Source organism: Amblyraja radiata, chromosome 2 (assembly GCF_010909765.2).
Source record: "Amblyraja radiata isolate CabotCenter1 chromosome 2, sAmbRad1.1.pri, whole genome shotgun sequence".
Taxonomy (NCBI): Eukaryota; Metazoa; Chordata; class Chondrichthyes; order Rajiformes; family Rajidae; genus Amblyraja; species Amblyraja radiata.
In genome coordinates, this window is record NC_045957.1 from 22,082,958 (window position 1) to 22,097,250 (window position 14,293).

A 14,293-nucleotide genomic window follows, 5' to 3' on the forward strand; every position below is an offset into this window, starting at 1 on the left:
CAATTTCCACAAAGCCTCCACATCCTCCATTTATTGGGATGGCCAGAACTGCACGCAATTCTGCAAATGCAGCCTAACCAGTCTAATAGAGGTTCATCATGATATTCTGACTCTTATACTCAATGCCCCTCGGAATAAAGGCAAGCATACCAATGCTTTCTTCACCACCCCATTTACGTGATGCCACCTTTAGTGAGCTATAAACATAAGATTCCAAGAGTTCTCCACACATCAATGCTGTTAAGGATCTTACCATTAACTATATACTCTTCCCTTATATTCAACCTCCCAAATTACAACACATCACCTTTGCTTGGATTAAACTCGTTCTGCCATTTCTCTGTCCATTTCTGCAGCTGATCTATATCCTGCTGTATCTTCTGACAGCCTTCCTTACTGTTTGCAACACCTCCAATTTTGGTGTTGTCAGCAAACTTACTCCCATCTACGTTAAGGTCCAAGGCATTTATATATATCGCGAACAGCAGAGGTCCCAGCACAGATCACTGCGGAACTCCACTGGTCACAGACCTCCAGCCAGAATATCTTCCTTCCACCAATACACTCTGTCCTCTATGAATAAACCAGTTCTGAATCCATACGGCCAAGTCACCATGAATCCCGTGCATCTTAATCTTCTAGATCAGCCCACCACGAGGGCCTTATCAAAAGACTTACAAAAATCCATGCAAACAACATCCACCACCCTACCTTCAATCTCCCTCATTGCTTCTATCAAAAGCAAATTTATTTAGACACTTAAGCATCGTGGTTCCAGCATGTCAGAAGACTCGAGGCGCGCCCAATCTGACAGGTTGAAATTAAATTAAAGGGAAAAAAAAATTGGAAGCCTACTCAGATAATTGTTTCATTTCGTGCTCAATATGCAGAATCACATTTTTCATCCTCTTAAGAAAATCAACAAAGAAATTAAATAAACAATGCTCATTTATAAGTGCAAGGGCAGAGAAACACAAATCAATGGTGAAATTGCTCAGAGCAAAGTCAACCCAAATGTAGAAAACCTTGCCCTGACAGGTCAGAATAAGGTTGTAATATATTGGGATATCATACTAAAACTTGCTATTTTTATTTAAGATTTAGTTCATGTAACATAACTGCTACAATCAAAGACAAAAAAAAAAACTTGACAACATAATATTACAAGAGCTTACTATACATTGCAGATGTTTGATTTGGGTCTCAGTGACACCATGTGAGTGGGCCATCATGCTTCATGGTTCCTCCCTCTTGCCTTATTCTCACTAACATTAACATTGTGCCATTTCCAATGAGCATTACTTTTTGGTCATTTCCCCAATTCTCCAGTCAACTTATAAAACAGCCTGATGAAAACCATGGTAAATTTGCAAACATTGTGAATACTTATTTCAGAGAATTATCCAGCTCCCAACAATGTCATCCCCGTTTCTTCGAGGAGACAGACTTGGTGCTGTACTGCTCTAAATGACAGATGGACAGTTCATTAAACATGATCAATATTCTAAAGTCATTTTCTTATTTTCGGGCTTTGCTTGCTTGGTGCAGACAGAACTTCAACTCATCAGCTTCCAAGATAACAGCAACATTTTCCCCAGCCTTTTTTGAATTCCACACGTTACCAAGCACAATCGGAGTGGTGCTCAAGAAATGGACTACTTTGAGTATGACATGATTTTATTTGTTTGGCCTTGTGCCAACATATTTTGGCTTGTTGTAACATTCGTCAAGCAAATTATTGCTTGAAAAACCTTAACAATAGACCCTCGGTGCTGCGTTATTTTAATGCTAGAATTAAAATACATTTTCTAGCCTCCTTCTTTAATTAAAAACAACTGCTTTCTCTCTGCATTAAGTACAATTCACAGGGTGTGACTGTTGTAAGCAAAGCACAGCTTTGACATGTTATTATCCAACTATTCTTTAGTCTGTACAAAATGGCATGAAGATGTCATTCTTGGTGCAGTGCTGACAAGATAACTACAGTCAAAACATAACCTTCTTCAAGATTTAATTATTCATTTAGATTACTGAAATGTAGTGGGGTGAAAAAAAAATCTTTAAGAACAAATAAAATCTTAATAAATGCAGCCTAAATATATAGATATTAATAGCAGAACTGAATCCCGTTATGCCCATGTGCAAACAGCAAAAACATCAATTTTCAAGGGTATACCTCCAAACTCAACTGGAATCAGAGTAATAGCTGGTGTTATGTAGGAGCAGCTGCCTGAAACTGGTGTTAAGGATGAATTGAATGATCCTAAGCCAACAGTCTGCAAGTAAACAAAGCATATGCCAGGGCATGCTCTGTCCACTTTGTTCTATCCACTGGAAGGCTAAACAACTTTGGAGAGTTCTAAAGTAGCATTCTCATTCTTCCCCGCTTCATGTGGTGAAACCACAATTTTATACTTCCTGCTGGCATTGGTCATTCTTCAGTTTATATGGCAAGCAATCACAGGGTCCATCATCTTTAGATTGGGCTGTTTGCTCAGTATAAGTAGCTAAAATTATGTCTGGTTGCCGTCAGAAGTACCATAATTGCCCATATCTGGGTTGTGCTAGGTATGATGCAGTTGCTTTAAATACTGTCCCTGATATACTGGAACCAATAGGCAGGCAGCTGCAAACTAAGAGCAAATCTTCTTAATATATCTCCATCAACCACTTATGACTCCAACCATAACCACTTATTGCAATCCAACCATAATATCATTTGTTTGGTGTTTATCAATTATTCAGGTGAGAGAGGATGCATGTCTGATGACACTGGCGTTTATTAAAAGTTCTGTTCCTTAGTTTAAATTAAACAGGACTATAAATAAAGTACCAGTGTAAGCCATCCAATTCTCTCAGCCAACTCTGCCATTCAGGAAGATCATGCCAAACTTCAACCTCAGTCTCATGTACTATCCCTACATCGCTAGATTCAGTTAATATCAATAACTAAATGTTATTATCATATCATGTCTCTATACACTGCAAGTGCCTCATTGTAATCATGTACTGTCTTTCAGTTGATTGGATAGCACGCAACAAAAGCTGTTCACTGCGCCTCGGTACACGTGACAATAAACTAGACTAAACTGATCCAGAAATCTTTCCATGTGTGTTTTGAATGAGCATGACTGAGCCTCCACACGGAAGCCTGAGGGCCAAGCACCGATTCCTGCAATATCACACAAGTCATGGCCTTCCACCACAAGGGAGATCTGTTTGTCGCCACTGTTACTGCCTGATAACCAATTCTCATTCAATGTCAGTATATTAAGACGATTTTGTGTGTTCTAAACCTGATAACCAACATCCCATGCTGGACCTTTTTTTTTATTTTTTTATTATTTTTATTAGAAGCAATTGTACCAAGATAAAACATTCGGCATCTAAGATTATAGAATTATTGTACATTCATTTTTAACCTTATAACCTGAAAATGAAAGAAGAAAAGAAAAAGAGAACAAGAGAGGGAAAAAATGAGAAGTGAAAAGATGGTTTCTAAAAAGCACAAAGAAAAGACCCCTAAACTACCATAGTGGCCAGACAAAAATAAAGATAAAAGAAGAAAAAAAAGAAAAAGTGGAGATATACCTGCCCCCCCCTCCCCCCCCGCCACCCACCTCACCCAGCCCAGGATAGGATTTAAATTTAGATTTGTGTTGCGCCATGCTATTCTTGTAAGAATTCGGTGAAGGGTGTCCATGTCTTGAGAAATTGATCTGGTTTTTCTGCCAAGACAAGCCTAATATCCCTTAAATGGAAATTTAGCTAAATCCAAATGCATCGCATTCACTGGTTGCTCTTACCAACGCTACTACCTGTACTCATATCCTCATGAAACTCCAACACATTAGTGTACATGATTTTCTTTTCAATAAATACATGTTGGCTCTACTCAATTCTTCTGTTGCTTTCACAACATTCCTTTAAAAAATTGTTTATTAAAGGTTGCAGCAGTTACGTATTCTCTTCTTTTAAATAGCAAGGTCATAGCTGCTTCGATCCAACCCACAGGGACAAATCCAGAACTGAAAGATGATAACCAGAGCATCCACTAAATCTAAAGATGCCTCTTTGGTAACTTATTATGTGGCAAGAAATCACGGGGTCATCTTGATGAACACAAGGCTCTGATGAGAAAGACGAGTAATGAACAGGTATGACTTGTTTTCCTCTTTCTTAGCAGGACATAGAGATAAAAGACAGGCCAGAGGCAAGTTCCCCTAATTGGAGATCAGAGACATTTTTAGTGTTCCCTGGAACTATAACTGCAGGAAGTGTGTTCAGCTATAGCTCCTGCCAGACCGCATGGAGATGCAGTTAGACTCTCTGTGGAGCATTCCTGACATGGAAAATATCCGGTAGTATATTTAGTGAGTTGGACCCCACATGGAGCGTTCAGAATGTGGAAAATGCAGATAGCACAAAGTGAGTTGGTCACACAGCAGGTACAGACTCTTTCAAAATGCTTGGATTTAAGTTATTCTGTGGAATTTATCAGCTTTCAATCTCACTAACTCTTCTAGTACAACGTTTTCGGTTAATACCCGTATTTCCCAGCAATGAAGATGCACCTACGTCAAAGACGCACCCCCATTTTGAGTTGCTAAATTTTGAAAAAAGTTGGCGGGACATAGAATTTCTCACGCTCATAAAAATAAAAAATAAAAATGAAGAAAGTGACAATTCAATTTGCCCAAGGCTTCCAGATCTCCTCCATTCTGAATGACTGAATGGGTGGGGGTCGAGGGTGATGGCAGGTGGAGGGATGGTGGGAAAAACAGGATCGCTAAGGAACTAGGAAATTCAAACATAAGGAACAGTAGTGCCAAAACGGGAGCGGCCGCTGGGACCGGACAGCATCCCCGGGTCGGAAGGAAGGCGCTGAGGTGGCGGCCGGTTCCGCTGTCCGGTCCCAGCGGCCGCTCGCAGCCACCCAAGCTACTTCCCTCCCCAGCTACAATGCGGTGACTTCGCGCCCGGAGCGCCGTGGCAGCGGTGAGTGAGTGAGTTACTGGCATGATCCCCAACCTCCTCCTTCTCAACGCTTCTGCCCGTGCTGACCCCGGCCAGACTCCCCACACGCTGTGAAAGGAACTCCCCCCCCCAACGGCGCTGTCCTTTTACAGCCGCTTCCCACTTTACCGCCACTTCCCATCAGCTGCCAGCAAAGAGGGATAGACTTAGCTATCCCTCAGTACAGCAACATCGTTATTGATGTTGCTGTACTGAGAGATAGCCAAGTCTATCTTTCTTGGCTAACAACCTAACCTTCGGCCTCCAAGATGCAGGTAAAATGTTGTGCCTTATTTTGGAGTAAAAAAGTCTTCATTGCCAAGAAATATGGTCATTTTTAGAAGATCCTCTAATATAACAGGCAGGTTTTGTGTTTTAAATCAATCACCTCACAAACTAATTCAATATCTGATACAAAGTGATATATTTAGCAACCAGTCCAGATAATCTGAGACAAGGCAGTAACCAATTCAGAATACAGAAAAAGGCAGTATCCTCATTGACTAATTCTGCATTTAAGACATAGCAATGAAACTAAAATTAATGAAGTATCTCAAAGAGAAAATAAATCCATCAAATTGATCTGATCTAATCAGTGTACAGATTTATAGCATCTAATTACAAAGCCACTATCCAGACTGTTTAACTTTTAATTAGTCCACATAATTTTGGGGATAGCACAATGGTACAGCGGTAGAGTTTCTGCATTACAGCATCGGGTTGACCCGGGTTCAATCCTGAATACGGGTGCTGTCTGTACATTCTCCCTAGTGTATAGGATAGTGCTAGTGTACGGGGCGATCACTGGTCGGCGCAGACTAGGTGGGCCGAAGGGCCTGTTTCTGCGCAATATTGCTAAAGTCTAAAGTAAATTGTTCCCATTCCTTTATTTGGAGTATGTACATATGAAAATAAATTTGGAAAGTTGATGTATACTATTTACAAATTCAGATAACAAGTTCAAGTATGTGATATTCCTCCGAGGGCAATCCCAGTTTTAGTCATTCTTTCACAAGGAGACATTAGAAAATGCACACCTCCGGGTTGTAGAAGATGCACACCTCCAGATTCAGGGACAGTTTCTTCCTAGCTGTTATCAGGGAATGGAACCATTTACAACTAGAGAGCCGTCCTGAACTACGAACTACTTCATTAGAGACCCTTGGACTATCTTTGATCAGACTTTACCGGCTTTATCTAAACGTTAATAACTAAACGTTATTCACGTGATACCCCTTATTATGTATCTGTACACTGTGAATGGCGCGGTTGTAATAATATATTGTCTTTCCGCTGACTGGTTAGCACAGAACAAAAGCTTTTCACTACACCTCGGTACACTTGACAATAAATTAAACCAAATCTGATTTTAAATCCCTAACAAAAGATTTACCTCAAAGACTTCATCATCAGTCGGTCTCCCCTACAATTGCCAGTCTTCCTACATTGTTAACTTCCAGACTATAAACACTTTAATACTTCCATAAACACCGATTAAACCAATTCTGACATTGCTTAAACACATACAGTACTTTATCATGCAATTGACATGTTCAATATGTGTACAGAATACAGAGAGATTAATATAGAAAAACTGAGCAAGGGAAAACGTCAGGCAGATAACAAAGATGAATATCAAAGTAATGAAAGAAATAAGAAAACGAAACATTTAACAATGTTGAGAAAGGAAATTGCAGAGGCTCTAGCGTTATCTTCCTGGATTGTGTTACAAAGCAAATTCTAGTTACTTCCAATAAGAAAATGATCAAATTTTGTGAAATGAGAAAGGGGGGAGGGGGGGTGCAGAGGCACAACTCCAGGACTGTTTGGAGTCTGTAGACTGGGCAATGTTCAGGGACTCGGCAACGGACCTGAACAAATACGCCACAGTCGTTGCAGACTTCATAAAGAATTGTGTGGAGGACTGCATCCTAACAAAAACCTTCCAAGGGTTTCCCAATCAAAGCCTAGGATGAACTATGAGATACGAACTCTTCTGAAGTCCAGACACCGGGCATTCATGTCTGATGATAGTGGTCTACAAGAAGTCCAGATACGACCTTAGTAAGGCCATTAAAAAGGCCAAAAGGGACTTCTGCTCCAAGCGGAGGATAAGACAGATGTTCAACAGCTGTGGCGGGGCCTAAATGCAATCACCTCCTACAAGGCGAGATCAGGAGGCAGCTCAATTGTCAGTGAAACTTCACTCCCTGATGAGCTCAATGCGTTTTACGCACGCTTTGATAGGGAGAACAATGATGTGCCTTCTTGAGCCCCCATTCGCTGTGATGGTATTTCAGTCATGGTCACAGAGGTTGACGTCAGAAAATTCTTCAGAGGAGTGAACCCCCAGAAAGCGCCTGGACCTGATGGTATACCCGGCCGTGTTCTAAAAACCTGTGCGGACCAACTGGCTGGAGTTTTTAAGGACACTTTCAACCTCTCACTTCTGAGGTCTGAGGTTCCTACCTGCGTTAAAAGGGCATCAATTATACCGGTGCCCAAGAAGAGCAAGGTGACGTTCCTCAATGACTATCGACCTGTGGCACTAACGTACATGGTGATGAACTGCTTTGAGAGGTTGGTCATGGCGCAAATCAACTCATACCTCGAGAAAAACCTGGACCCACTGCAGTTCGCTTACCGCCACAACAGATCAACGGTGGATGCGATCTCGTTGGCTCTCCACTCCGCTCTGGACCACTTGGACAACAAAAACTCATATGTCAGGCTGTTATTCATCGATTACAGCTCGGCATTTAACACAATCATCCCCTCCAAGCTGGTTACCAAACTCTCAAAACTGGGTCTCTGCGCATCCCTCTGCAACTGGATCCTCGACTTCCTCATTCACAGACCACAGTCTGTCCGTATTGGTGGAAATGTGTCAACGTCGATAACAATCAGCACGGGAGCACCTCAAGGCTGCATGCTCAGCCCCCTGCTGTACCCACTCTATACTCATGACAGCGTAGCCGGTCATCGTGCGAACTCCATCATCAAGTTCGCTGACGAAACCACTGTTGTGGGACATATCACTGATGGAGATGAGTCACAGTATAGAAGGGAGATCGACTGTTTGACCAAATGGTGCCAGCGCAATAACCTGGCTCTCAACACCAGCAAAACCAAGGAACTGATTGTGGACTTTGGAAGGGGTAGTATGGGGACCCATAGTCCCGTTTATGTCAATGGGTCGATGGTGGAGAGGGTCAAGAGCTTCAAATTTCTGGCCGTGCATATCTCTGAAGATCTCTCCTGGTCCAAGAACATAGATGCAATTATAAAGAAAGCACATCAGCGCCTCTACTTCCTGAGAAGATTACGGAGAGTCGGTATGTCAAGGAGGACTCTATCGAACCTCTACAGGTGCACAGTAGAGAGCATGCTGACCAGTTACATCGTGGCTTGGTTCGGCAACTTGTGCGCCCAGGAGCGTAAAAGACTGCAAAAGGTTGTAAACACTGCCCAGTCCATCATCGGCTCTGACCTCCCCATCATCGAGGGGATCTATCGCAGTCATTGCCTCAAAAAGGCTGGCAGCATCATCAACCATCCTGGCCACTCACTCATCACCCCGCTGCCTTCAGGCAGAAGGTACAGGAGCCTGAAATCTGTGAGCAAACTTGGTCAATGTACTATCTGAAAGAACCCCCATGTTAATCTGTTGGAATGAAACTGATTATTAATGGGAAGGCTACATAATATAAGAAAAAGTGTGCATGATCAAATGCACAAAGACATATTGCCTACAATTCCCTCCTCTTCCACCCCCTCCCCCTCCCCCCCCCCCCCCCCCCCCCCCCCTTCACCCCCTCCGATTCTATTGCCCAAGTTGATTCCAGTAATTTACAGCATCATAACATGTTGGCTGTGGAGGATTTCCAGAATGCTGCCAGAATTCAAAGCATTAACTAAAATGACAGATTGAACAAAGTTGGATTTCTCTGGAGCAGAGGGAAGGTCTGACAGAAGTATATAAAATTACAAGAAAGATATGTTGACAGTCACAACATTTTTTCAGGGTGGAAATGACAAAGAGTAATGGACATAGCTTTTAGGTGAAAGGGGCAAGATTTAAAAGGATATCAAGAGTCAAGAGTGTTTTATTGTCATGTGTCCCAGATAGGACAATGAAATTCTTACTGGCTGCAGCACAATAGAATATGTAAACATAGTACATAACGGGAGAAAAAAAGTTCACATGCACACATACTCAATAAATAATCAAATATAGTGCAATAATAATAATAGTCTGTTGTAGTTCTGAGCTTATTTGTTGTCGTGTTTAATAGCCTGATGGCTGTAGAGAAGAAGTTGTTCCTGAACCTGGACGTTACAGTTTTCAGGCTCCTGTGCCTTCTTCCCGATGGCAGGTGTGAAATGAGTGTGTGGCCAGGATGGTGTGGGTCTTTGATGACGTTGGCTGCCATTTTGAGGCAGCGACTTCGATAGAACCCTTCGATGGTGGGGAGGTCAGAGCCGGTGATGGACTGGGCAGTGGTCACAACCTTTGCAGTCTTTTCCACTCCTGGACGATGCAACCGGTCAATATGCTCTCCACTGTGCGCCTGCAGAAGTTCAAGAGTATCCTCTTTGACATACCGAATCTCCGTAATCTTCTCAGGAAGTAGAGGCGCTGATGTGCCTTCTTTGTAATTGCATCAGTGTGCTGGCCCAGGAAATATCTTCGGAAATATGCATGCCCAAGAATTTGAAGATTTTGACCCTCTCCACCATCATCCCATTGATATAAACAGAATTGTGGGTCCTCATCCATCCCCTTCCAAAGTCCACAATCAGTTTCTCTCTCTCCCCCTCTCTCCTCGGCATTCCCAGAATCATTTGGCATTTTGCAAAGACAACTGGATCTGCAGTTCCTTCCTATTGAAATAGAACCCTGGCCCGAAACAACTGCTATTCCATTCCCTCCATAGATGCCACCAACCCCATGGAGTTCCTCCAGCACTCTGTGTTTTTTATTTAACTCTGAAATTGAAGATAGACGCAAAAAGCTGGAGTAACTCAGCAGGACAGATTGCATCTCTGGAGAGAAGGTCTCGACCTGAAACGTCACCACATCCTTTTCTCCAGAGACGCTGTCTGATTTGCTGAGTTACTCCAGCTTTTTGTGTCTATCTTTGCGATGAATCTATTTAGTTTCCTTCAGTTTTAGCAGGGTATTGGAGAATACTTTTATTTATATGTAAATCTTCGGAACCAATTTTTTCAAAGGGATACAACTGCTCGATAATCATTTATACTCTATTAATGCTTGTAATGTTCTGATCCAAAATATTCCAAAGATGCATGGCTTTGTACAGCCTGTTTAAAAAAAAATGCACCTGATGTGCAGGGAGTGATTGAGAAAGTGGGAAAACTTGGAACTAGTGTGAACGGTTGATTGATGGTTGACATGGACTCAGTGGGCCTGTGTCTATGCTGTATCTCTAAATAAAAATATATAACTTAATAACCCTGTGGAATTTAAAATGGTCATGCAAACTTGCAATAAAGCATGAAATTAGTCACCAGGAGATTAGAAAAAGCATCTTAAGAGACATCAAAAAGTCTCCCTCCCCCTAATTACCATATCAGAAATAATAACCCTATCCATACAATGACTAAAAATGCCTAAACCAATTCAGCTGTAAACTGTGAAATCCAATAAGCTATTGTGACTAGATGAATAAAAATATAATTATTGATTATTTTGAGACATATCTTACAAGAACAACATGATAGTTGTTTTTCCACATTTATTAGTTCTTGGGTTGGATTAAAAATAAATAGGACTGTGAACAGAGCTTATCAATTCTATTTCCATTCCTATATACTACATATATATTACCATTTACATTTGCCACTAGCTTCTAATTAATATTACCAACCTATTGTTGTAGTAGCTGTTGTAGACTGCACATATTTCTTCCTGAATCGTAAGGAGAAATTAGCCTCATATTTTCCCATTAAACTAAGAAATATTGTACCCGTGTCGTCTTCTCTGGATATGTACATATATTGATGTAAAACGGCAACATTTGAACAAAATTATTTTGTTCTCCTTCGGTGTGGCACTGCGCTCAGAGAACTCCGCTCGCTCTATGATCTTTGCTGAGAACAATGCTGGCAAAGCATTGTTGCTCTTTTACAATATGTATGATGCACATATTTAAGTCCTGGTTTTCAATCACTGATGTGACATCTGGTCAGAGTTGGAAACAGTAGCTACTGAAAACACACACCCATAAACACTATGGATAATTGTTTAAACGACATCTGCACTGCCGCATTTACCAAAGTTTCATACAATAAAGCTGATATAAGGTCTATAGGGGTGGGTATCGATTAAATACAGATTTTTAAAAAAAATCTAACCTCATTAATTCACTCAGGGTGTATTATGATGTGCTCTACTGTATGAAGTGTACAGCAAAACTTGCACTTCCAGAGTAGTCTAACGCGTAGTTTCTTCAGCGGACCACAGATTTGTTTTAAGAACAAAACATAAGGTGCTGGAGAACTCAAAGGTTCAAAGGTTGATTTATTGTCACATACACCTAGATGTAGTGAAATTCTTTTTGCCAATGCAGCACATTAAAAAAGGAATACAAACATAACAATAATAAATAGCTTTAACATAAAAAACATCCCCCCACAATGGTTCCCATTATGGGGGAAGGCACAAAGTCCAGTCCCATCCCCAATGTCCACCCATAGTCGGGCCTATTGAGGCCTCCACAGTTGCCTCTACGGAGGCCCGATGTTCCAGGCCGTCCTCGCCGGGTGATGATGTTCCGGCGTCGGGAGAGTCCTCCCAGCGGCCTGGGAACCCTGGAACGGCCGCCTCCCTACTCGAGACGGTGGCTTCCGGAGCCGACAAGGCCGCGGCGAATGGAGCTTAACTGGCGATCTCGTCGCGAGATCCCAGGCTCCCGGTGTAAAGTTTCAGCGCCGCCGCCCGCAGCTCCGCGATGTTTTTAACGCCGGTCCCAGCTCACCGGAGTTCCAGCGCGGCGACCCAGGCAAGGCACCGCCCGCCCCGCAATGGCGCTCCAGCGCTGCACCGCCGTCCTCAGACCCGCAGCTCCGCCGCCGCCGCCGATGCCGAGGCTCCGGACGGCCCCGTCGCTCCTCGGACCCGCAGCTCCACAGCCGCCGCCGATGCCGATGCCGAGGCTCCGGGCGGTCCCCTCAGGAAATGCCGCTCCAGGCCCGCTGGTAGGCCGCGAGGACGGGTCGAAAGTGCAGTCCGGAAAAAAGCTGCATCTCCGACCAGGTAGGGACCCTGAAAATTAGTTTCCCCCTCCCCCCCCCCCCCTCCCCACACATAAAAAAGCTAGAACTCCTTAAAAACAAAACACTAAACTAACTAAAAATAAGAAAAAAGAAATGAAAAACAGACAGCTGCAGGCTAGGCAGCCATACCCCCTACAGGTCGGCGCCAGCAGGTTAGGCAGGATCTATGGAGGGTCCGAAGAAGGGTCTCGACCTAAAACATCACCTATTCCTTCTCTCCAGAGATGTTGCCTGACGCGCTGAGTTACTCCAGCACTCTGTGTCTGTCAAAGGAGGAAATGGCTAGGCGACGTTTCGGGTCGGGTCCTTTCTTCAGACGTTTTTTAAGGGGTTTGGAAAAATGGAAAATGTCATGTTTTTAAATATGTTGTTATGACTATAACTAGTAGTGTGGGAGAAAATTCCATGAGCCATAATTGCCACATACATACCCAAAAGTAGAAATGTAGAAAGTTAGTGTGTAAAAAAAAGATATTACGAGCTTTGTAGTCTCCTTGAACCAATCAAACGGCAAATTCAAAATTCTATATTTTGAAAATGGGCAAAGCAAAAAGTAGCATGTTCTCTCGAAAGGCTTATCCCAAAATAATTGATCGGAAGGGTGTGATTTTCAGTCAGGACATCTGTATCATTCAGTCAGTGAGCTGTAGATGTAGATGTGGACGCCATGACGGTAATCGCGAGCACATTGAGATGGCGCAAAAATCTACCCATGACGTACTACGGCTTTTTCGCCGAATGAAATATCTTGCTCCGCTCTATGATCTTTGGTGTTGGGTGCCTGAAACACACTGCCGGTGGAGTAGTGGAAGAAGATACAATTGTGGCATATTGGAGGCTATCAGATAGGCACATGCATACACAAAGTATGTAGGGATATGGATCACATGCAAGCAGAGGAGATTAATTTAATTTGTCATCATGTTCAGCACAGACATTGTAGGTCGAAGGCCCTATTTCTGTACCGTTCCATCCAATGATCTACTGCCAATCTCAGGTTATTACCACTATTTATGTTGGACTAAACATTTTAAACTGACACACAGTAATAAATGTAATTTTTTGTTTAGAAATAACTAACTGTTTGATTTTTAATACACATTTATTTTTAATTGGACAGTGCACTATATTTACCTTAATTTCACTGAGGATGTTTTGGTTGGTTTCTGTACTGTAAAATGTTAAGGAATCCTCCTACCATTTCTCTGCGACCACACAAACACTCAACCCTCTTGTTCCCACATGATTTACAGTACAAGGGAAATGTTGATGATCTTTCCTTCTGGGGGAAAAAGGATGTTATACACTGTTAAGTTTTAAAAGACATCAGATTGATGTTAATTGCCATTCCACAACTTTATAATATAGTTAATGCAGTTAATGTTTGATGCAGAGTCAAAAACATTGATTAGATTAACTGAACTGCATTCAATGCTATTATTTGTCTGTAACACTGCTATATGTCCTGTGAATAAAACTATGACTGATTAACAAAAAAATGTAAATATTCTGTGGAAACTACTTCTCCAATCTGCTTCAATTTGGCTCACAGTGTTTATATTCACGCAATGTTGAATTTCTTTTGACCTACTTTACCAAAAGAATGAAAAGAAAGCTAATAAACTGCCTGAGGATTCAAGGCATCTGTTTGCCTAACATTACTTTCAACAACTATATTTTGGCATCACTGAACAATGGACCAAGGGATCCACTTTTTTCATTCAGTAATTTAGCAAAGAGCTGTAAACCCATGAACACATTAAAGGCAATACTTTCTTAACAAAGAGAAGACACAAGAAGTTGCAGATGCCGAAATCTTGTGCAGAAAACAAAAAGAGCTGAAGAAACTCAGCAGGTCAGGCAGCATCTCGGGGGCCAAGATGTGTAGGAAGGTACTGCAGATGCTGCTTTACATTGAAGATAGACACAAAATGCTGGAGTACCTCAGCGGGACAGGCAGAAACTTTAACGTTTTTAC

General features: G+C 42.2%; 1 protein-coding gene across 2 annotated transcripts in view; it reads right to left on the reverse strand.

The window, feature by feature from the left end:
- The window catches only part of sema5a (semaphorin 5A), a 195,175-nt gene that overhangs the window by 144,075 nt on the left and 36,807 nt on the right, over positions 1-14,293 (reverse strand). The window contains exon 1 of one of the 2 annotated variants that reach the window (XM_033042975.1): positions 13,450-13,579. The exons of the other annotated variant lie outside the window; for it this stretch is intronic. The gene's annotated coding sequence lies outside the window, so the exon portion shown is untranslated. Of the gene's footprint in view, positions 1-13,449; positions 13,580-14,293 lie in introns of those variants that run through there. 2 annotated transcript variants of the gene reach the window in all.